The 24,884-nt window shown below is 40.5% G+C and overlaps 1 protein-coding gene across 2 annotated transcripts in view; it reads right to left on the bottom strand.

Moving 5' to 3' along the window:
• The window catches only part of C1qtnf7 (C1q and TNF related 7), a 95,867-nt gene that overhangs the window by 9,729 nt on the left and 61,254 nt on the right, over nucleotides 1-24,884 (bottom strand). Inside the window, exon 1 of one of the 2 annotated variants that reach the window (XM_076938435.1) lies at nucleotides 2,156-2,385. The exons of the other annotated variant lie outside the window; for it this stretch is intronic. The gene's annotated coding sequence lies outside the window, so the exon portion shown is untranslated. Of the gene's footprint in view, nucleotides 1-2,155; nucleotides 2,386-24,884 lie in introns of those variants that run through there. 2 annotated transcript variants of the gene reach the window in all.

Below are 24,884 nucleotides of genomic sequence, written 5' to 3'. Positions count from 1 at the left end.
TTTAGAAGACTTCTTCCTACTCCAAGATACCAAAAGTAATTTTACATTAATTTCTATTCTCACATCTCATTTTATCAGCACACAAAAATTTGGTCCAGTAAGCTTTTTCTAATTAGAAGCGGTGAGGCAGAGACACAACTGCACATTTCCAACACCATTTCCTGAACAATCCATTTTTATCTAAGCCTAAAGTTTAAAGCATAGCAAGGAATTTGCTTGTTTTGACTGAGAACAAACCACATGAGTCAAAACTTTACATTATAATGACTTTGGGCAGCTTGAAAAGACATAATTTGCACAGCATAAAACTAATCAAAGTATACAACTCAATACACATTATAATCCAACCTTAGAATATGTTTTTAAATCCTCAGGAGAAAACATCTCCATTAGCAGTCCCCTCTCCTGCAATAAGCTTTCACGCATTGGCTTGAATTATGCAAATTTATGTAGAATATGTACTGACATGTTTTTTTTTTCCCCTGCTTTTTATGCTTCTTTGGTCTTAGAAAATCAAAGCTCTGCATATAATGCTAATCTCAAACAGGCCCTGAATGCTAAATGGAAATGATTTCCTATCTTAGCTTTTTCTTTAGGAATAACCAAGTGACAGGTTTTTAGATTTTAAATCATGCATTTAAAAACATGCAGATAACAAAATTTTGATGTAACTATGTACTTTGACTCTTTAAGGCAGGATGTAGTTTATAGTAGCATGTGATTCTTTTAGTTATAGAATTCTTTCCTGCTGAACTAGCAGTAAGAAACACCTGGAGAGACATAGATTAAGTCAATGTAAAGACTGAGTCTCCGGAAAATGTATATGTAGCTTGAGTTCTAGTTATAAATAGTGCGATCTTTGCTCTAAGAATAGAAAATGTTATTCATGAGAACATAGATGCTAGAAAACAGCTCAAGGGCTCAAATATGGTCAACTAGTGTCACTTCTGGGAATATACCACACGGAATTTAGCACAGGGACATAAATTGATATTTACACACTCATGTTTAAGGCAGCATCATTCCAACCTGCCTCAAAGAGCAGCCCAAGAGTTCACTAACAGATGCATAAACTATGGCACCCAGATGCAATAGCCTTCAGAACCAGAAGGCACTTTGATGAATGCTACAACATGGACAGACTTTCAAGGCACCATGCTCATAAAATGCTCCAGTCAGAAAAGGTCCGATACTAAAAACTTTCTTTTATTCAAGTTTTCTAGACAAGTCATATTCACAGAGACAAAACTTTTATAATTCACAAAATGGCACAGTCAGGATTTGAACTGACATCTTGTTGGAAACACTAAGTGTTCATCTATTGCTTCATGACAGAAGACTGGACATGATTAATTCAAGTTCAAACTGCGCTTAGCCTGGAATTTATTAGGATGATAAGAGGTGCCTAGGAGGGCCAAAGCAGGACCTCTCCTTGGCTTCTGAGGTGGACATTGCTCAATATCAGGATCTGATTTAGCTTCACTAGGAAGGGCTTCAGTGAGTCTGGGACAAGATGGAGACCCGAGCTTTCTTCACTACAGTTGCAGTTCCTTTTCTGGTGAGCCCCTCAGCTCTTGTACCTCCCACTTTCCTGTACAGAATTGATTTTCTATTTGGATGAGGTCCCTTCCTCTGGACCTATTAGGATCCTCTGTAGGCCACACAACTGGTTTTAAATCTACTCGCTTGCTCATTTCCCTGACAAAACATAAACTCCATATTCCTGACATGTACAACAAGCTAAACTACAGGAGTAACTCAACAAAAGTTGAATGAAAAAAAATACATATTCATCAGGGTTTTCTACAGCAGCTCATGATTTATAGTTTTGGCTGCTTTGTGTAAAGTGCTGTCATGGCCAAGCAGTGAAAAAAAGAAAACTTGAGCATTTGCAAATAGTCTTATAGTTTACAGATTAACCCCCAGTCCATATCACCCACCCAAGGGTTCCTTTGTGATAGGCTGCAAGAAGAGCAACGGGCTACAAACCATTGTTCATGGCCAAGAAGCTACTGTCAGTCAGAAATTCGAAGCTAGGTCTTCACTTCTTAGATTCTTCCTATAGAAGAGTACTAAGTTAAAACCTCCATCATAATGACGATGGGCCATGACACTGACATTGCCAAAGTTCTGAAAGAGAGAATAAACACCATACCGTGCTCTGGGAGGGTAGGTTGCTGCAGGATTCCCAGTGTACAAAAGTCAGGATCTTTCCTGAGAGCTCGGTGAAAAACTTGCTTTGGTACCAGACAGACTAGCGGGTCCAAGTTCTCAAAGATTTCCAAATAGTTGAGCTAAAAATAATCTTCTCGTTTAGTCCCAAAGAGCCAGAGGCCCTGGAAGTCATTTATCCAGTGAAGCTCAATTCAGGGATCAGTTAAAATTATGGTTTTGTTTGGGACAAGCTGTAAGTGCCGGCTTTCCTTGACTGGTGAGGTTGGAAGTTTACCATCTCTCTTGCTGTGGCCTCTTTTAAAGATTGCTTATTTAATTTTTTCCCCTTTTCATTGAGTTTCCAATAAGATGGTTCCGGGAAAAAAATTACTCACTGACTGGAAATTGGTTGTTAGCTTTAAGAAAAGAAGCATTTACTGCTTGGGGGATTTTAAATGGGGTCCAAAAACTATCATCCCTATTCTTGGTAAATATGGCAGAATGTTGGTCTTTCATTCTACTGCAAAAGAGAAGGGCTGTTGAGATTGTGTTGATGTTTTCTTTGTTCTTTGCTGAATAGACAAATGATTGCATATTTTAGAAGATGGATATATCTTTGTTCATATAGACAACATTTCCTAAAAAATCCAAAGGTACAATGTGTCTCCAAAGCCCGACTAGTGCATCGTTGCTGCAATCAGTGTTCTTGTTTCCATTTGATATGTATTTCTCATATCTCCTTGGCAACAGTGATCTGTAATACATGATGTCATTTATGGAAATTATGTGAAAAAAATCTTGTTTTTATCCTGTCTTCCCCCTAATTCTTCTCAACAGTAACAATTCTAAATGAAGGATTTTTTTTCCCCTAGAATCTTGGTAATGAATATTGATCACAGATTTGACTAAGAACGTGAGTGGGCTCTCACTGTGATGCAATTTGTATTACCTTCAGCTGCCCATCCACCAAGCTACAGGTAGGGTTCCTTTACATTTGTTGGCTTTCAAAACTGGAATACCGCCATAGTATGTGCGAAATCTTAAACCTCTGCCTGGTATTTCATTTTCTAGATCAGTGTAGAATCCTTGTCATAGAGGGTCCCTATGTTTACTTCTCATTCTCAAATAAAATGGTTGTTCTTAATTGTTTGTAAATTTTCTTACAATCCTTAATATGTACTAATAAAGTGCATTGAGTGTCAGCCACAGACAAGCTTTATTTTAGGTGGCCCAGCCTCTTAATTAATTACTTTTTTTTTTAAACAAGTGATGACTTTAATGGGCTTTTCTTGCTGCCCATAGAGTAGAATAATCTCTGCTTGGGAGTGTGAACTAATTTGTTGACCAGTAACTGGGGATGTGTGTTCTTTTTTCATTTCATTCTTTTGTTCACTTGTTCATTCTTTCTTTTCTTCCTTTCAGTTTTCTTTCTTTTTCTTCCTTCTTTTCTTTTTATTTCTTTTCTTTTCTCTTCTCTTCTTCTTTTTTCTTTTTTTTTAACTTGATCAACAACATCTCACTATGTAGCTCTGACTGTCCTGGAATTCACTATGTAGACCAGGCTAGTCTTGAACTCACAAAGATCTTACTGTCTCTGCCTTTCAATCACTGGGATTAAAGGCGTGTGCCACTATACCTAGCTAGTGTTTACCACATTTTATGTGTAAATATTTTTCATATCATTAAGGGATCATAGTATTTTTAATGCATAATTGATTTTTGCCCTTTCTAAAATCACTCTTCATTTCAGGTAACTCAATGTAATCTGTATCTTTCTTGACTTACTTTTCTCTCCAGACAGAACAAACTTTTGAAATGCTCTCTTAGCATGTTCAGAACTCTGATGTGGATAATTCTTTTTAGGTCTATTCCATGCAGTTATTGTCTCGCTTATTTCAGAAGCACTGGTAAAGAATTATGGGTAGAAAACAGGCCGAAGGGAACCTTAGCTTAGATTAATGCCTGAGATTCCATTTTACTTGCTAGTTGCTACAAGAGTAAGGTTTCACTCTGTTTTTTTCCTAAGCATATATTTTGTTTACCCCTCATTCATGATGTTGCTTTCCTGAAGGTTTTACTTGGTTTTCAATTTAATTCAGTTCAACTCATTCAAATCCACCCAATGTTGTGAGAATACCCAACAGCATTCTGGGAACTGAAGCTCGCAAGAAAGAGAAAATTAAAGTGCAGGACAGACTGTAGTTGCTACAATTTCCTCTATTCCACAATTCAGTACAGCCAGTTAGAAGCCACCAGTGTGACATTTACAAAATACAAAATTGGGAAGCTGTATGCAGAATTGGCCCTCAATGATGGGTTCATTACCCCACTGAGCACATGCACACACATGCATTTTTGTTAGTAAGTAGAATTGCTTTTAACAGATCATTCTAGCTGATATTGAATGAGCTGATAACAAGCCTCAGGGCCCTCAGTCCTCACTATATTCTCTTGTCCTCCTTTTATAGTTAAGTGCTGTAGGGTGGGTAATTAGTGATATCCTGCCATGATACAGATTTTCTTCCTAGAGTGTTGCCAAATTTTGAAGACCAAGTTTCTGTTCATGGTTTGCAGTCTTGTGGGCTTCATGGATGCAGCCCTTGCCACCTCTCCACAAGTGCACTGAGCTATCTTGGACACCAAATCTTATCATTCTAGCCTCAGTCTTGTGTAAAATATTCCCCATGAACAGTTTCCTAATGACTCAAGTCCTTTCCAGCCCCCTTTCCCACCTGTTTATCTTTGTCTTCCTCTCACTGCTTCCTCCAGAATCTCTCCCTGGTACTCTGAAGCTTTTACGAGACTCTCCCTTGATCTCTCCTCACATGTTGCTTAGACCTTTCTATGCTCCTTAGCTCAGTGGTTCTAACCTAGGCTACTGAACTAGCAGGCCTGTATATGAACTTTGTGTTTCCCCCCCAAAGTTCCGTGGGTGATTCTGATGGATAGGTAGGCTTTCAGAACTATCATCTGTCACTTCTCTTCTACTTTTTATTCATGACCTCATCTAGTTGTTCTGGTACAGTATGGTACCAGGGTCAGAATGCTTGCTGTATAGCAAACACAGAGAATGCTTCTAGAGTTAAATTGAATGGAGAAGACAGCATCCGTCAAATAGACCCAGAACTGTGCTTGACAAGACGTTAAGCACTCTCATTATCCTGGAGTTTAAGTCGAGGAACCAAGAGAGAGAAAAATGGACCGTCAGTGAGTGCCCAAGTACCTTCTGAGAGCTTATTAAAAATGAGAATATTCTAACATTCACTCTCATTCATTTTCAACATTTAATTGACAAGAACCCAAAAGAAAGCACTGAACAGGTTAGGGGTACCAACAGGAAGAGTGCTGCTGGTAGCCCTTTCCTTCATAATGTTACCTGGGCTCTGAGTGAAAGGCTTGCGGGTCATGGAAATGTAATAAAACAGCCACAGGAAGTTTGACTCCTAACCTGAATGTTTGGAAGGCAAAGGTTGACTTGCGAGGAGAGAGCAGAGCAGGCCAGCTTTGGAGCAACAAGTATTCTAGGAAATGAAAACACCAGGAAGCTAGATGGGACTGGAACATCTATACCAGCCCTTTGGCTACCACAGGGCCTTTCCTCCAGGACACAGAAGCTTATCTGGTTTTGAGGCCTCACCAGACATCAGCTTGGGAGTGAATTTTCCATACCAGCATGTTGTAAATCATAGGGATCCCTAGGGATGTGTCTGTTGACTTTACTTGACAGAGTTGACATTTGAACCCTTGAGGTAGATAGCAGACCCTGACAGCCAGGATGGGGGGGGGGTGTATAGGCATCATTTACATAATAGTTTGATAGTTTTTCTCTCATTTCTTACCCTCTGAGCTGACTGTACAGGTGACAAGAGTGGGTAGGAGTTGTGGTGGGGACAAGGTGATGGTGGGTGAGCATCCCACATAATGAGCTGAAGCTATGGAGAAGGAGCAGGTTTTGTAATAAATGGGAAATAGATGTCTTTTGATGATTTTCTTTAGTATCTGAAGATGAATCATACAGACCGACTGAAGTGTTTGTGTATCTAGTACTACAAGAAAGCTGAGGAATTTACTTGCTAGGTCATGAAAAGATAGGGGAGAATCAAGCAACTGGTGGGAGAAAGAAGTGCTAATTTCTTATTTATTTCATGTGAAAAACAGATCTTTAATCAACTCAATACATTTTGGAGAGTGTTTCAATGAGACAGAGAAGGGATTAGTGGGTGTTTCATAGGTAATACAGTTGATGTACGGTTCAGAGTATGTCTGTCTAAAGGAATGATATGACCTAAATATGAAGCAGGAGGAAGAGCTGACAAGCAAAGAAGCAGGAAAACACTTCCAGATTGAGAGAATACTACATCAGAGTATCCAATGTAGAAGAAGATGAAAAGAGGGCACTGAACTGTAGTGAGCATGATGGTGTACCTGGACCATGTACAGCTCTGCCCATCATGGGAGGTCCTGTTCTTTATCTTGGGTTAGGTAGAAGGGCAGGGAGCAGTCACTTTGGGCAGATGGTTGACTTTTTCCCATGTTGCTGCTGCTGTTGCTAAGGATAATGGAGGTAGAACTGGTAGCTGCTGCCACTTTGAGCCTTTACAAAGTGGCCTAAAACAGTAAGAGGATTCAGCTTGGCCTCTGACCAGGACCTATGTTTATTAAAGGGAAGAAGTAGACTCAGATGAGATAAGAGGTTACATATTTTTTAAAAAGGGTACATACTAGCTCTCCTGTGGGTCAGGCACTGCCCCAGGCTCTGGACATACAGCCTTGAGAGGAGAAAGCAAGACTTCAGTTTGAACCCAGTGGGGATTTATAATCCCCCTGCCTTAGAATATAGCTGCCTGATTTTCTTAGTTCAGAAATGAAGAAATAGCTTCCACAGCAGAGACTTTACCAACATTTGCCGTCTTTTTCTTCTAATCCAGAACTACCGCTTGAGTCTCTGCATGATGGCCAAGCTCTGTCCATCACGTATAGCCTCACCAAGAACCTACTCCCAACGTCACATGTAGAAGACACTGGCTTTTTGGGGAGGGTATGTATGACTATTCATTATTGTGAATATAGCATCTATCTAGGGGTATAATATGCATCTTTGTACAAAATATCACTTTTCATATTCAAAATGTAAGGATTTTGTAAAAAAGAAATGTAAAGGAAAATTCAAACACACTCAAAAGAAGAAGGATGTGTCTAGTGAGTTCATGTCTTCACCACCCATCTTCAGTGGGTACGAAGGCTGATGCTGTTGCCTCAACATCCTTATACTCTTAATTGCCTTTCCCCTTTCTGTCTTTTAGTTAGATTCTTTTTTTCTTTTAGTTATTTTCAAGCAAATGTCTGACATGATATTATTTTGGCTATAATCATTCATATGAAGCCCAGGGAACATTCATCATCTTGCATATCAATAAAGTGGTCGACACCAAGTAGCTCTCTTGGCTCTTGAGACCTTTTAACCAAAATCTAGCATGTCCTAGTTAGGTTCAAAACATCTTAAAAGCACTCTTTCTTATAAATCACTATTTTGTGCACTGAGACTTCTAAAGTGTGATTTTTATGTGGCTATCAAAGTTTTTTTTTCCATAAAATTTTCTGTGTGCTGGAAGAAGGAGCTCTCTGATGACTTATTACAGAAATTTCAGGAAAACCTGGGTTCATCACAGGCCTAACTATGGGCTGTGGGTTCTGGAAAGGAAAATGATTCCAAACTTGTCTTTAGTGCCTTGACATGTTGAGCATGGGTTAGGCTTCTACAAGTGTCCACGTGTATACTTTACTAAGAAAAGATGTCATATTGTTTCAAGAGAATTTGGTAATCGCTGGAGAACAGGTCATCCTAGAATCTTGGAAGTTAAAAGCTAACAGGGAAAGCAACATCTCAGCTGTGGATAGCTACAGACTTGAGCATGTCAGCTTTGGAGTGTGTCTTTGGAGTGTGTGCATGCATATGTGCAAGTGTGTGTGCATGTGTGTGTGCAAGTGCACATGTGTGTGCATGTGTGTGGAAGACCCGAGAACAGCCTTGGGTGTTGTTCATTAGTCATCATCCACCTTCTTTTTGCAGACAGGATCTTTCACTGACCCGGAGCTTCCGAATAATATTGGCTAGCTGGCTGGCAAACCCCAGAATGAGTGAGCCAAGTGATACAACCACACAATAAAATACCACTCAGCAATAGAGAGATAGGACACCAGAGCAGTGCCACGGGAAGGAAAGCAGCTTCCAAAGACCACACACTGAAGTGCTGCCCATCTGCCACTATCCCACTGAGGACTGGAAGGGGACAGAGAAGTGGAGGAAGATGTCTCATGTGCTTTGCCTGGCTGATTGAATTGGGTCATTTATCTGCTTCTGCCCTGGGATCTGCTGGCATTCAAATTTGGGGAATTGGTCTGGAATCTTCACTATCAACTCTCAGAGCTTTGTAATTCATGCTCACTGGCTCTCCAGACTCTTCCACTTGAAGATGGTAGACAAGGGTGCTTCCCATCCTCTCTCTCTGGACATAAGCCCATCTAGGAAATCTTTGGATCTCAGTGTTAAGCACTGAGACATTCTTTACTTGGATCTTTTACCGTGAGATCTATGTCCACACAAGTCAAGTTTTGATGTGGAGATTGAATTTCTTTTTCTTGTTGAGAGATTGAACATTGCAGGGCACATGTTCAGCCAAATCAAACAGGATTATTGGTAAAATATTATGGAAGTAACCCAACACTTTTTGTAAAAAAACTGAATTTTAATTTTGATTATATATATTGTGCCCATTTGTCACTGTGAATTGGCATGTGTGCCTGAGTGCAGAGGCCAGAAGAGGGTGACAGAGTCCCTGGATGTGGGTGGAAGTAGGGAAACAAACTCAGGTCTTCTGGATGAGCAGTAAGCACTCTTAAGCATTGAGCAATCTCTCCTTTTTCATTTCTCTTTCCTTTTAACTTTCTATTGATTTTCTGTGAATTTCACAACATACACTCCAGTCCCATTAATCTCCTTGTCCCCTAGAATCAAAACACACACACACACACACACACACAATAAAACAAAATAAAATATAGAAAAAATTTCATTGTGGAAACTGTAGTGTGTCCCACAGTATACCCCTCTGTCCACACATCTTCACTTGCAAATGTTCATTGCAATGAGTCATTGGTCTGGTTCTAGGTCTCTGGCTTCTGTCACACCATCAATATTGGATCCACAATGAGACTCCTCCTGGAGTTATTCTGCTGTTGCCCTGTGTCACAGGGATTCTGTAGCCTTGGAGCAGCATGACCCTACTTTCCATGCACTCCAACAGTTTGCAGATGATGCAAATCCTGGGGTAGGCCAACTCACAACCCTGGATCTGGGCCTTGTTTGTAGCTGAGCTGGTCAGCCTGCCAGCTCTCCAGCATCTGTGATACCAGTGCAGGCTCTCCAGTATTGATCAGGCTAGGTCACCCAATGCCAGCAATGGCAGGAGGCGGGATCAGCTCTCCAGCTCTTACTTGCACCTATTTCTCCATAGTGAGCTCCACTGTGCTGCCCAGTTGAGATACGATTCCACTCTCCCAAGTGTTGCAGCCTGTGAAAAACTGGACCGGTTTGCCCACTTTTACACCCTGGGGGCTGGCTCACCCATGCCTTCACCATCAGTGTCAGCTACACTATATTGCCCTGATGATTGATTATATATATATATATATATATATATATATATATATATATATATATTTCTCTTGAGTGCTATAGCCAGTAAAAGGCAAGTATAGTTCTCTTTTTCTCTTGACTTGGGGTCAGCTCTTCCAACTACCTCAGGCAGAGGGTTGAGGGTAGAGGTGAAGTGGAGATAGAGGGGCTCACCCCTGCACCCACACCATCTCATGGCAATTGAGTGGTGGAGCCACCTCTCTCTTTCTCTCACTCTCAGGCTAACTCACATGAACCCCACCACCAGCACTAGCTCTACTGTGCTGCCCAGGTGAGATACAGGGCCTGCTCCCCCAAGTGCTGCAGTAAGCAAGGGGCAGAGAAACCATCTCTTCATTACCCTAACCACTTTAAGCCTGTGAGATGGAATCCATGCATGATACTGCTAAAGTGGCCAAGAATCTGAGAATACACGGGCCTAGGGGGTAAATCTACTGCTATTATTTAGCTAAAGAAACATCACAATAAACTGGCTTCCAACACCATTGTTGTATACATAGATGAGTGCATTGCTCAACCCTCATCAGAGAAATTTCCTCTTAAAGTAGACAGTAATTAATGCAGAGACCTACAACTGGAAAATGTACAGAAAGTGAAACTCGGTTCTAACTGGGGCATCTTTATTAGTTACCTTCCATCAAGGCTCAGAGATCTATGCAGAAGAGGAGGCAGAAAGATCGTAAGAGTCAGAGGTTTGTGGATGACCTCAAAGAAGTAGTGTGTTCTAGCCACAATAGGGCTGGGCTGATATGGACTCATAGAAACTATGACAGCATACATAACCTGCACAGATTCAAGCCAGACAAAACCCCCCATGGAGAAGCAGAAAAGGACACAAGTCCCACCCTTAACTAAGAAACTACTGGCAATTGATACCTTCTTGGGAAGAAACAATCAGTTTTCTCCAGTGCAGTGACACTCCACTCCAGGGCAGGACCCATGCTCAGAAATCGCCGATCAACATAAACTGAACTCAATTGTGTGTATATATGTGTGTGTTGTTGTTGTCACTTTTGTTATTGTTTTGTTGTTCTTTAACTTTTGACTTTTCTTTCTTTTTTGAAAAAGAGAGAGAGAACATGAAGTTGGGTAGTGGAGATGATTTGGGAGGACGTGGGGAGGATTAAAAATATGATAAAATATGGAATGCACAAACTTTCAAAACATAATAAGTATTTAAGAGAACAAATACAAATCCTTGCTTAACTAAGAAAATCCAGAATTCTGGCCTACAATCTTCTCCGGATCCCAGCTCCTTTTTGACATTAACTAACCTAGAAGGCCAGCTTGAATAAATGAGAGCTGGCCCTCTCACCAGTCACACAGGATACTGCACAGCTTCTCCACACTGGCAGGCAGCCTCCCATCAAGGAGTCCTTGAAGTCAAACTGTCTTTCATGTCACTTTCCCATTGTCCTGTTGCCTTAGAGAAAACACAAGTAACACTGAACTATCCATGCACAGCTCTGCAGGAAGACCCTCCACTCTTCCTCAGTCCTTTATCTTTGTCTTCACATGATGTCAGTGTGTCTTTTACTTCATCTCTGAGTTTGTATAAATCTCTAGCAGGGATGCTGAAAACTACTTATTGGGAGGAGCCTCAGTACAAATGAGATAACCAGCCCAGCAATCCTTAACTGTCTAATCATCAATGGTGTGTGTGTGTGTGTGTGTGTGTGTGTGTGTGTGTGTGTGTGTGTGTGTGTGTGTGTCTCATAATCACCTGTAATTCCAGCTAGGGATCCAATGTCCTAGCCTGGCTTCCCTGTGCACCTACACACACAGGCACATACACACACAGGCACACACACACAGGCACACACACACACACACACACACACACTTTCACACTTTGGTTACATTCTAAGGCAATAAAGTCCTTCACAATGAGGCTGCTAAAAGAAAAGTAACGTTGATAAAGAAGGCGATAGCTCTCTTGTATTCAGTGTTTGTTGTGTGCTGGAAATTGTACTCAGGACTTTCATAGTGAGCCAGGGCCTGACTTTTATCTTGTTTTCCTAAAATCTGGGTAGGTCAGTGTAGCCCATTTCAACCTCCATGAGGACAAGGAAAGGGAACTTGTTTACCAGTTTAGTGCACACATGACAGGAGGCTGGCCCCGGATAACCCACAAGTGAATATTATTCCTATTGCATGTCCACGTAAGCTACAGCTTCAGGAGGGTAACTTTTGGGCCAAGATGAAGAGTTGAGCTTCAAGTGAAACATCCTACAGTCCCAAGTTTCCATTATAATTACTTCTAAATGTCCAACTAGATGGTGGGTGGGACACAGGCAGCCAAGAAATGCTTCTGGGATTTTCATTCTGGCCTTGGCTCAGTGGCTAGATTCAAGGTGAGGCAAAGAGGAGGGGGTGCCTCCCAGGCCAGCAGGGCCAGTCTGGCTTCAGAATAACACCTGTGGGCAATGACTCCCATGAAGGAAAATGAGAGAAACCAATAGATTTGAGGGATCTGGGATCTCACCTCAAGCTGGGCCTGGAAACCAGCAGCTCCTGGCAGGCAGCTAACAATAATCTTGAGCTTGTTAAGAATAAAAAAGGAGTTGGCTGAAGAGTCTCTCATTATGCAAATGTGCCAAGGGGCCAAAGCAAAGGGAAAGAACTAAAAGTGCAAATGGAAGAAGGGTTGCTTTTCAGCGTGGAGGTGGCTTTGGGTGGAACATGAGATCCACCTTGCCCTTGACCTCCCAGAATGCTCCAGCAGCCAGAAGTTGGCTTACACTTCCAGTGGGTGAAGGACAGCTCCTCCACTTGTGGACAGGCATAGTCACTGCATTGCCCATAGGCGGCTTCCAGAGAAATATGTTCATGGGCCAGAATAGGATCTATCTGTAGGTGTTTAGCCACGACCCGGAAGAAGTTTTCAAGGGAATGAGTGCATATTTATTGAGCTTCCTAATATGAAGACATATAATAACAGCCATTTATGCAGCACTTTATTTATCCTAGACACAGTGAATCCTGACCATTCAGAGAAGAAATAGACTTTATCATCATTTTGCTGCCAGTCTAGAAATTGAGGCTTCCAAATAAGAAAAAACAGCCCACTACCTTGCAGCTCTGAAGGATAGATGTAACATAGGAACCTCAGCTTTTCAGACCCCGCTCTTTAGTTCAAGATGAAGGCAGTGATGACTTCAGACACTTCATAAAAAGTGGCTCATGCAATGCACAACAGTTAGTAGGTGCTCAAAAATCTTAAATGTGTTATCATTGCACTACAACTCTGGCGACTAGCCTTGGCTAAGAACTGTTTTCTGTTCGTGTTCTTTCTGCTTCTCTCACTCTTCTGAAAATCGTTCAGAGGCCACACTCTTCAGCTGCAGAGAGTTACTCAATGATAATACCGAGAGTCTAGAACCTACACAATGACAATTTCATGACAGTATGTATGAAGAGAGTAACAATAATGGTTTCAGAATGACACCTGTGGGCAGTGACCTCCATGAAGGAAAATGAGAGAAACCAATAGAATTGAGGGATCTGGGATCTCACCTCAAGCTGGGTCAGGAAACCAGCAGCTCCTGGAAGGCAGCTAACAACAACCTTCAGTTTTAAATGTATTACTTTTAATAATAATAACAATAATAATACACTAAACTCATTTCTTTCCATCAATCTCAGGTCTATTTAAATGCTTTGGTATTTCTACATGTCTGCCCCAATAGTGGGAGACACATGTTCTCTGCTTGGCTTCTTGCTAAAAACACGTGAGGCCTCTTGGCATATGGGCCTGTGAATGGCAGCCAAGCTGTCCTAGACCCAACAAAGGCACATTTAGCAGCATGCAGTATCTCTTGCATGGACAACCTTTTCAGCCAAAACAATGTCCTCACAGATTATGTCATCATGGGGGGAGAGCTGGGAAACCCAACCAGCACTCACAGTATGCTAGGGAGGATGACTGGGCATCACAGTCTGAAGAGATAAAACCAAGGAATGTTCTCTTAGAGTCTGGATTAGCAGACTCTTCATGCTTTTCCTCTGCTCATGGACATCTCTTTGTGGCAATGCGTAGTGGAGTGATACCACATGGCTTTAGGTCAAAGTCATTATTGTCAGCCTTGAGACCTAGGACAAAGGATTCATGTTATAGCTATCTCGTCTGGGAATAGTATTCTTTCCCATAAATTGAACATTTAAAATGTCCAAACCATAGTGGTGTGTGTGTGTGTGTGTGTGTGTGTTTGATATTCATCCATGTAGAAAATTAAAGTTACGTTGTTTGTAGGAAAACTGATACAACTATAGACAATCATATTAGCTGAATTAAGCTAGTCTCTGAAAGACAAACTATTTTTTCTCTTTTGTGATCCTAGAGCCTATATAGATACATAAGATCATGCATATATCTGTGACATGAAAGCAGAAGTAAGCCTGTCCCAGGGGACAAAGGTAGCTAGTAAAGATAAGGAGAAAAGGGGGTTACTGTTGGCCTGTGAGCCTCAGATTTGAATGCTGGGAACTGAACTTCAGCTCTCAGGAAGAGCAATATATGTTTTTTAACCACTGAGTTATCTCTTTAAGCCCCACTTGAAAAAAATGTAATCCATGCTGGAGATCCCACATAGGGTCTTACAAATGCTAGGCAAAAAATCTTCTACGGAGTTTGTCCAAACTTTAGGTCAGAGGCATTCCTCTATGCCCTTGCTCGGAATAGGGCACTCATGGCTTTGGAACATTCTATATAGGAGCCGGAGGTGTGCCTTCATCTCTGCATTCAGTAGTAAAACTTCCCAAGAGATAACCTCTCAATTTCTTGAGACCTGAAAGATCACTGTGAGGTTCCTAGGAAGAGAGTGTCTGGATGTGTCCAGTGGTCTTTCCAGGTAAAACTAATAGCTTAAAAAAGAACCTGGTACGAAGTCAAAACAACCATGCACTTTGGCAAGAGTTGGGGGAAACTGGGAGGCTAGAAGAAAATGGATGGATGCAGAGAGTGAGAGACTGTGGCACATGGGCAGTCTCTGATGGAGCTCACTCTGTATGTGTTGAAAGGTTGTAGGGTGCCAGGATTTGATCTTAGGGACAAGAAGAAACCAGCAAGGAGTATGCCTGAAAGATACACACACACACACACACACACACACACACACACACACACACACGAACCATTTCTTGGGCTGTATCTGATGTAGGAATTGGAAGAAGAGGTGGTGAAGAGTACAGAACTCTTGGTGGGCAGCACTCAGGCAAGGATTGACAACAAAACTACACAACTACCAGCTTCCAAAGTATCCCCATCCTTGCAGGCTGCTTTGCAGACTTTGTTCATTTGATTGTGTGTGTGTGTGTGTGTTTTACTCCTAAAACTTTCTATTAATATTTTACTAAGTTTTTGATAAAAATACATACATTGCCTTTTACCTCAATGCTTATCTCCTATGCCCAAATATCCAGCATAATTGTCATAAGGAATTAATCATATTTTATTTTAAAGACATCCTCTTTTAAAAAAATTCATAAAAAGGACCAGGTACAAAAATATAAATAAATCTACTTATAGTTATATCTTTCAGATAACCACCATTGTCATTTTGTATTTTTTTCTATCATTGTGTGCATGTCTGTGTGTATGTATGTATGTATGTATGTATGTGAGTATGTATATTGTTCATTCAAAAACTTTTACTATAATTGGTACACTGTGTTTGCCTTCTCTTTAACCTAATTGTATATCATAAGAACTCTTTTTTATTAGTTTTGGAGCCAAACATTAACCACAAAGTAGTTACTTTGTGATTTATTTAATATTCTTTTCTATGATTGTACATTGAAGCTGTCTCTTTCTTTCCTAGTCTGAATGAGATTGCAGTAAATAGTTTTGTGCACAAGACTTCATCCATATTTAGAATAGTTTCTTTGGGATAGTTTCCCAGAAGCGGAGTTACTGGGTCAAAAGGTTCGCATGTTTTATGTCTGTCTTGGTACATGCTGCCAAATGGTGTGTGAATTTATGCTGCCTCATTCCTGCATAAAAACAAAACCTAGGGAATCGTCTGTCCACATCAGGTACCCTTGTCCCTGAAGAACTGACAGAGCTGTTGCATAATTAGGAAACCACTACCACAATGACACTAATTCTCACTGAGGGGGACATCCAGGCTTGTTCCACAGGACTCACAATTGTATCCCAAATACCACACAATCTCCGTAGAGGCCAGGGCCCGATCATTTGTACCCAAGTGCCTGGCTCACAGCAGGTGTATAGGAAGAATTGGATATAGGTGAGGATAAGACTCACCACTTAGGGCAGTAGTTGTCAACGCTCCTAATGCTGGGACCCTCATGTTGTGGTGACTGCCAATCACAAGGTTATTTTCATTGCTACTTCATAACTGTAATTTTGCTACTGTTATGAATCGTGGTGTAAATATCTGTGTTTTCAGATGGTCTTAGATGGTCACTGGGAAATGGTTGTTTGACCCCCAAAGGGGTTACAAACCACAGATTGAAAACTGCTGGCTTAGGGGATATTACTATGTCATTCTTGGATTTGAGCCACGGCTCTACCATTACATAGTGCATTGAACACAGCTGGCTTTGTGTTATGATATGTTATATTGTTTTGTGTTGTTTTATGTAGCATTGTATTGTGATGTGGTTTGTAGTAGTTGTGTCATAGCAGGACCCCATGCACCTTTGTGTTGGAACTCAGCAGGTATCTGGAGAGGTCACATTACAAGGGCAAGAGTGCACTTCAGCTCACAGGTTTTCATATTTTTTTTAAAGTTTCACATTTTTATTTTGTACACATTGGTTGAATGTGTGAAGGAATTGAAACAGGAGTTACACACAGTTGTGAGCTGCCATGTGGGTGCTGGGAATTGAACCTGGGTCCTCTGGAAGAGCAGCCAGTGCTCTTAACCACTGAGCAATCTATCCAGCCCCTATATGTTTATTTCTTTAAATAAAAATTATTTAATTAAGACATTTGTGTGTGTGAGGATGGGTGGGTGCAGGTTCCCACTGAGGTCAGAGGCATTGGATTCTGATGGAGCTGAAGTTATAGGAAGTTATGAGATGCCTGATATGGGTGTTAGGAATTGAACTCTAGTCCTCTGGAAGAGCAACATGTACTCTTAACTCCTAAGCCACCTTTCAAAGTAACAACCCCACACCCTTCCTTGTGGTCAAGAAGTCACGTGACTGCTCATGATTTTGATGTTATGCCCTTACCACAATGATGGACTATATCTCCTCTGGAACTGTAAGCAAAAATGAACTGTTTCTTCATTGTGTTGTTTTATCAGAGTAGTTTATTACAGCAATGGGGAAGGAACCAATACTATCATGACTGTGAGCAAGTCAGTGTAGAGTTGTGTTTTGTTTATTAGTGTGGGTACCATCTACTGTACTACCCTCCAAAACCATGTGATATTATTTCCACTTTATCTCCCTTGAATAGATGAAGAAACACAATATTACATAGCATAATACAACAAAAAATGACATAACACTACATAACACTACACAACATAACCAAAATATAACATTACATAATATAACAGTATATTATACAACACTATACAATATAACCATAATGTAACATAACACAACATAACCATAACATAACATTACATAACAAAGCACTATACTACATAACCATAACATTACATAACAACTTTACAAAACACAACAAAACACTATGTAACATAACCATAATATTACATAACATGACATTACATAACATAACATGACATAACACTACACAACATAATTAAAATAACACAGCACAACCATAACATAACATTATATAACACAACACTACACTATAATACACAACATAACCATAACATAGCATGACATAACACAACACAGCACTAGATAACATAAACATAACATAACATGACATAACGCAACACACTACATAATATAGCATAACATTATATATCACAATACAACTTAATACTATACAACATAACATATTACATAACACCACACAACACTATATAATATAACATTGCACTACACAACACAACCTAACATTACATAACGTAACATTACAACATCACAGCACAACATGATACAGCATAAAGAGGCCAGTTGTGTTCAATGCACTATGCAATGGGAGCGCCATGGCTCAGATCCAGGTGTGCTGGTAACAAGCTCATGTGTACCTGCCTCTAGGCTTGAACACTATGGAAGCCAGGTTGTTGCTTGTAGTCTCACAGAACTGAAACCAGAGCATGAGGCAATAGGCAGCAGGTGGGTACATGTGAACCTCAGCTAAAATCAATACATTTGTGTAATAGAATATGATTGAGTCACAGAAAGAAACGAACTACTGACATATTCTGTACCATGGATAAATATTTTCCTCTTATGTGACTCCCCTAGTAAAATAATAAACAAATAAGACTGCATAGGAATGAAACATTTTAGCTTCAGGTTAAAGGTTACCTAAGGTCAGGGAAAGAATACAAGGTGGACCATTTTCAGCCAACCCTGTAACTTCCGGTCTCTCTTCCTCAGCTCCTCTGCTTTCTTCCTCTGCCCCCCTTCCCCTCTCTCCCCACCCTCCCCTCCTCTTTTATCAGCTCCTCTCCTTTTCTGTTCTCCTCCCTGCACTCCCTCCTGTCCTCTCCTAGTTATTCTGTTTGTTCCTTGTTTTTGTTTTTTGAGAAAAATTTTTGGTATGGAGTCCAGGGTTGCCTGGATTTGTTCCCTAGCTTTTGGAATACTAGAATTATAGGCAGTACCACCATGCCTGGATCAAAATGAAGTAATTTTAGTAACTTTTACTTTGGAAAAACCAAGAGTCTGAAAAGTATACAAGCCTGCTATTTATACTCTAAGAATTTCATTTTAAGAACACATTAAAGAGGCTTGGTAAATGCTGGGTGCACAAGTGCATTGACCACCGTGAAACCCTGTTGATTTATTGTTTTAATTGTTGTAAATGATTTCTGCTACAATTCAGGGGCAAGTCAAAGGAACGTCAAGGGAAGAGCTATCTTGCACCTATGCCAAGTATATTGTCAGGACATTTAATAACAAAAGCAGGTAATTATAATAAGCCATATAAGGAAAAGTGTTGCTTCCCAAGGAACTGGGAGCATTCATCCTGGCCTAAAAATAATACATGTCTGAGACAGAAAGACAAGAGGGTCCAATGACAGAACATTAATGGGCCTCTATTGAGATAATGATGGGTTATGTCTTTTTCTAGTTTCACTCCAATTATGTTTTTCTCTTTTCCTGCAAGGGACAATAAACACACTTCCTTTAGTCTTAGAAGACCATTAATAAATGTTCTATAAAATGAAGACCAACTGTACCTACTCAGTAGACAGTATCATGAAGAAAGAAAAAAAATACTAATAAACTAAACACTAAAGACTTGCAGAGTATTTTCCTGGTGCTTTCTCTCTTCTTGACTTACTCCTAACCTTCCTCCTTGCTCTGATTCTTAAATGCACAATTTTAGTGCCTTTTCTGGCTAATGCCACACTGAAGCATTTGGTCCAAGACCAAATTCCCTCCTACACTTTCTCATTGAGGAATCTGAAAGCAATGAATCTTGGATCATAGGCATCTTGGAATAGTCGAGAGTTTATACTTATTTTGTGCAAAGATGTATTTGTTCAGTTGAGCAAGTGTGAAACAATGCTTTCAGCACGTCAACTCATCTTAGTGGCCCGAGTAACGTAAGGCTTCTCTTGTTCATGTTTTATGATGTTTGGTTTCAAGGCCTTGGTCCCTGCTCTCTGTCAACTAGCAATGAATCTGGAGTATGGAAAGCGTGTTGAATTTTATCCCAAGCCCAGTTTGCTTTTTAATCATCAGCTGGAATTCCATGATAGCTATGTCTAAAATATTTTGCAAGTTCATAAAAATATTTATGTTAGAAAAAAAAAAAAACCAGAACAGTAGACAAAGTGAATGACACTGTGTTTTGTTAAAAAAAAAAAAAAAAAGTTTTGGTAGAGCAATTTAGTGGTGGCTACAAGTCTCACTGCTCAGCACAGTGAGGAAACAGATTCTAAATTTAGGGCACAGGTCACAAAATCTAAAGGATGCAAAATGAAAGGATTTTCTAGTGGAGTTGGGGAACTTCAGGCTGATTTATAACAGCTGGGATGTGGGCACAATTTTCTCCTAATCACTCCAAAGCTGGAGTTATAACTACACTCACTGAAGGCATGCTAGGACATTCTTTGGCTTTAATCAAACTTTGTGAGTACGGGATGTCATGGGCCAAAGCTTATATTATAATGTCCAACCCAAAACCACACACACACACACACACACACACACACACACACACACACCCCAAGAACACATGTGATTTTTTAATATGGGAAAAAAAACTTAAAAACAAAATAACTTTGCATACGAAAGACAAAACACAGGGAGGGAAGAAATACAACACAATATTACTTGTTGTTTTGTTATGATTCTGGAAATGCGCTGTGGCTCTCTTCTCTGTTTGATGAAATTCTCTTTGACTGTGATTTTCTTTCTAAAGGAGTCACCCACTCATTCAACATACAGGTGCCAGTAGCTAAACTTAGAGACTGAAAAGTAGAGTACTTGTCTGCCTTGAAAAATCTCCTAGCGCTCTAGGAGAAAGACCAACAGGATGGAAGTAAATTGGTGTTGTGAGGGAGCTGAGGTCCAAGCACAAAACGCAGAGGTAACAATGGTCATCATTGTTGGCTGATAGTTCGAACTGAACAGCAAAGGAATGCTCACACTTACAGCATTACCTGCACATAAAAGTATGGTGTCTTTCAGACTCTATGTTATTTCTGCTGGTTAAATGTGTATTTGAGAAGATGGGTCTAAAATATAGACAAATGGACTGTGAAAGTCAATCTCAACTGTCAATTTGTTAAGGTCTTGAATTACCTGGGAAATGAGTCTCTGGACTTGACTATGGTGACCATGGGGGAGTGTCTTAATTGTGTAAATGGAGAGAAAAGACTGTCCCACTGCAGCACCATTTTCTGGCCTCTGTAAGTGGAGACTGGGATCATCCATGCACTCTGCTAACTAACTGTGATACAACGTGAGCAGCGGCCAGCTTTTTGAAGTTCCTGCGGTCTTGATTTTCCTGCCTTTAAACTGTAAGCTGAAATAGGTCCTTTATCTCTTGAGTTGCTTTTCTTAAGGCATTCTATAACAGGAAAGGAAGCTGAGACACCCACTTTGCAGGGGGCTAAGTAGGGAGGACATCACATTAGGGCTGTGGCTTTGCAGCTTGTCACACTGAGAAGGGCACAATCCTCTTGTGTCCTTATATCTACCCACAGAGCTTGTAACTAGGTGCATCTTTTGAATTCTGCTAAAATGAAGCAGTGTTATGTTGTCCCACCATTTAAAATAAATAACCTCTCAAGACCCTTTGTGTGTTCATCAAAGAGTAATGGAGCAGCAAAAATCTCAACACACAGGTTGGAAACCAGTTTTTAAAAAGTGAATGCAGGCTCTGGATTATGTCTGGAGGGATTTTCCAAATTTTATGCATGCGCTTGGCTATGTTGGTGTTTGTTTTGGCTGTGGAGGAGTTTTTTTTAAAACATTTTCCCCAAGCATTTATTCATTTTTAGCATCTGTCCTCCCCATGATGCAATGGTTATGTCTGTTTTCATTGGTTATTTCTGGGACAAAGGAGTGTTTCTGATTTCTTACATAAACATTTACTTAGTCCTTATTCTGTGCCTCTCCTATACTCATAGCTGGCATAGCAATGGATGAGATCTTTTCCTTTGTGGGGAGGGGCATGACAGAGCCGACAGGTAGTCTGAAAATGACTGACAGGCTGATACTTGCTGTAGTTCCAACACTGTAGATCTCTGCTCCCTTGGTTTTCTGTAATTCCCATGAGCCTACTGTCTCCAACTGGACTACAGGCTTATACCACCTGACCTGGTTCCTTGGTGTCGTTGAGAAGTGTTAATTTTGATCAGATTTGGTTTCTGTTTCCCTGGCAGCGTGGATAATGCCTGCACTTTAGAGTTAAAGCTGTGTAGTTCCTCACCATAGGCTTGACACAACCTCAGAGAGTCACTAAATGAATAGGAACGTAAGCTTTCTCATCTCTGTTTTGGGGACAAGGCTGTTGCAACCTTGTTTGGGTTGTCATGACAATAAATAATGAGCTAAGGTGAATTATGCATGTGGAACCATCAAGGGTTTAAATTCCAAGGGGATTAACTCATGTCCTTTAAATGTGTTCTCTGTCCCCTGCATCTGAGTAGGTGAGAGGATCAGAATTCTAATTGTTGCATTGCTGTTTCTGTTGTGCACATACTCTCCAGGAGAGTGGTCCCTCAGGGACACTCTTATAATTGCAGATTGTTCTTTTAGCTCTACTTGTTCCCCAGCTCTGAAAGGCCAAACAATGACCCCTCAAATTTGCCCACACAAAGCTGTCTTTTTCCTAAAACACAGTCCTTGTAAATATATGATCTTATGGCAAAAGGATCCTCATATGGACTGTCTGAGTTGGCCCAGTGATGTAGACACAGGGGTCCTGCTATGAGGGAGTAGATAAGAGAATGTTGTGAGAATAGATGCACAGAGGAGAAGAGAGGAAAGATGTTGCACTGTCAATTTTGAAGATGAGGAAGGAGCCATGCATGGAAGAGTGCAGGCAGCTCCTGGCAGACTGAATAGGTAAGACATTGCCTTCTTCTCTAAAACTTCCAACAAAAACACAGTCCTGAGAACCCATCAAGCATTGCACAATGACTGTACTGCTTTAAGCTACTAAATTTGTAGTTTTGTTGGGATAGGTAGGGATTAGGCTGGGCCAGAACTCATTATGAAGCCCAGGTTGGTAGTGAACTTGCTATAACTATCCTGCCCTAGTCTCTCCAATACTGAAATTACATGCGTGGGTCACCACGTCTAGTTAAATTTGGTATCACAGTGACAAAGACTGATATGTCAGGTGAAACCTAGCGACCAAGAGACCTTGCTTGAGGTTTATGCAACAGCAAGAATATATTCTCTAGGTTTCACTAAGAATTTTGTTTTATGTATGTGTGTCTATGTGTGGTGCAAGAGATCAAACCCAGGTCCTCGAGGGTTTTAGGTAAACATTCTACAACTAAACTGTACCCCTAGGGCAATGTACTCACCAAGGACCAATAATCATCAAAGTATAGGAGTTCTTATGGAAATGAATTTACCATTTCCCTAGGATAAAGGAAGATAAACAAACAATTGCTACTAAAGCATGGGTAAAAATCGCCAAAGAGCCATCAAATGGCATTAGGAGAGAAGTTTAGGTGTATACATCGTCAATTCACATTGTGGAGAGTTTCTTTCAGTGGGATTCGATGACAGTGTATAGTCCTTTGTGTTTATACGTGGGTTGAGAAATGTAATTTGTATGACAGGAAGAAATGGTTCCCCAAACCCCACTTTGTGTGTTGGTTATAATTAACCATAGATAGAGAAGTTTTAGCAGCCAGATAAAAGGCTGACCTTTGAACCCTTGCAGTTCAGTCTGCCTCTGGCAAATTTTAGAGTGCCTTATGGCAGCTTTGTGTGAATTACTTGGCTGGTAGTTCTGAAGGGGAAAGCACATGCATATGAAATATTTGCTGTTCCCTAATGTAATTTTTAAATCAAATAAAAATCTAGATTAAGAGATTAATTCATAATTACCTATACACATAAATGTTGATTACAGGAATATTGAAGAATAACTAAAAACATTCGAATAGAGAGCTATTAGATAATTGGTTATTGATCACTGGAGTATTATGCAACTAGTCTACAGTGTTGGTCAAAATGACTTTGCAGTAATAAGGAAAATATTTGCAATATAAAGTGAAGAGGAATAGTGGGAAGCAAGGTTGTTTGCATTGAAATGTTGATGCCTGTAGCTCACATATAAACAGGAAATATAGCAAAATACTGACATCCATTCTGTTAAGTTGGCAGAGTCATGAATTATTGTTTTCCCTTTTCTTTGTTTTCCAAATATTTAACAATCTAATTATTTGCATCTGTAAGGGAAAATTAACTAAATGAAAAAACATAAAACAGCAAGTCAAAACTTCAAAATTGTGTGAAAAGTCTCCAGGAAAATTATGAATATGCACACTTGTAACTCTAAATTAAAATGCCCAGGGCACTCTAATTTACTTGACACACTATGATGACAGGAAGGCCAGGGAAGGAATCCTGCCATCAGCACTCTAGTGTGGCATGTGGAAGCTCTTCTGGTACATAAACTTTCTGCCTTTCAGTAGACTGATTTGATTATATAAGGCACAAAAAAATTTAGCATTCCCCAAAGAGTCCTCTTCTGATCATATTAACAACCGCTTTTCCAGTAGAGGGTTCGAGAAAAGTCCTATCAACGACTTACTGAGCATTTACTATGTGCTGTGCTGTGTGCAGTGCTCACATACACCGTTCCTATTGGCCTTCATACACTGTTTGTAGGTATTATAGTCTCAATCTGGAATGTTCTCTACAGGGTCATTTTGATTGTTTGCTCCCCAGCTGGTAGAGCCAATTTTGAAGGTTGTGGAAAATTTGGGAGGTATGACTTTGTAAGACAGTGTAGGCCTCTGTCACTGTCCCTAGAGGTATGTAGGCGGCTCTGGCTTCTTTCTGTTTCACTGTCCACACTCTGGTTGGCTGCTGTGACATGACTGGCTTCTGTGGTGACAAAAGGAGCTAATATAGAAGTTGTGCTCCATGATAAAGATGACCAAGTGGAATTTAAGCCTTTGGAACTACTTTGTGGGGAAAATGTGGAAGATTTGATGATGCAGCCTAGGGATGCACTTGTATGTTCTAAGCAGTGCTTGATGGGTCAGCTTCCTGAGAGCTTGGGACACCAGAATGCCCAGAGATGAATGGGGAGACTGTACTCACAAGGTTTCACACAGTAACACGGACTCTATCTGAAGTATTCTTGGATGCTTCCTGCTTTGCTTTCTGCTTCCTGATTGGCTGCCAGGATGTGATCTGTAATAACCTCAGTGTTCTGCTGCTTCTGTGGATGGGGTCATTCCTCCATCCTCATGGCGATGGGTTATAT

The sequence above is a fragment of the Arvicanthis niloticus genome, chromosome 7 (genome assembly GCF_011762505.2).
Source record: "Arvicanthis niloticus isolate mArvNil1 chromosome 7, mArvNil1.pat.X, whole genome shotgun sequence".
NCBI lineage: Eukaryota > Metazoa > Chordata > Mammalia > Rodentia > Muridae > Arvicanthis > Arvicanthis niloticus.
Note: the sequence above shows the minus strand (reverse complement) of the source record. Positions and strands in the feature narration are given on the sequence as shown.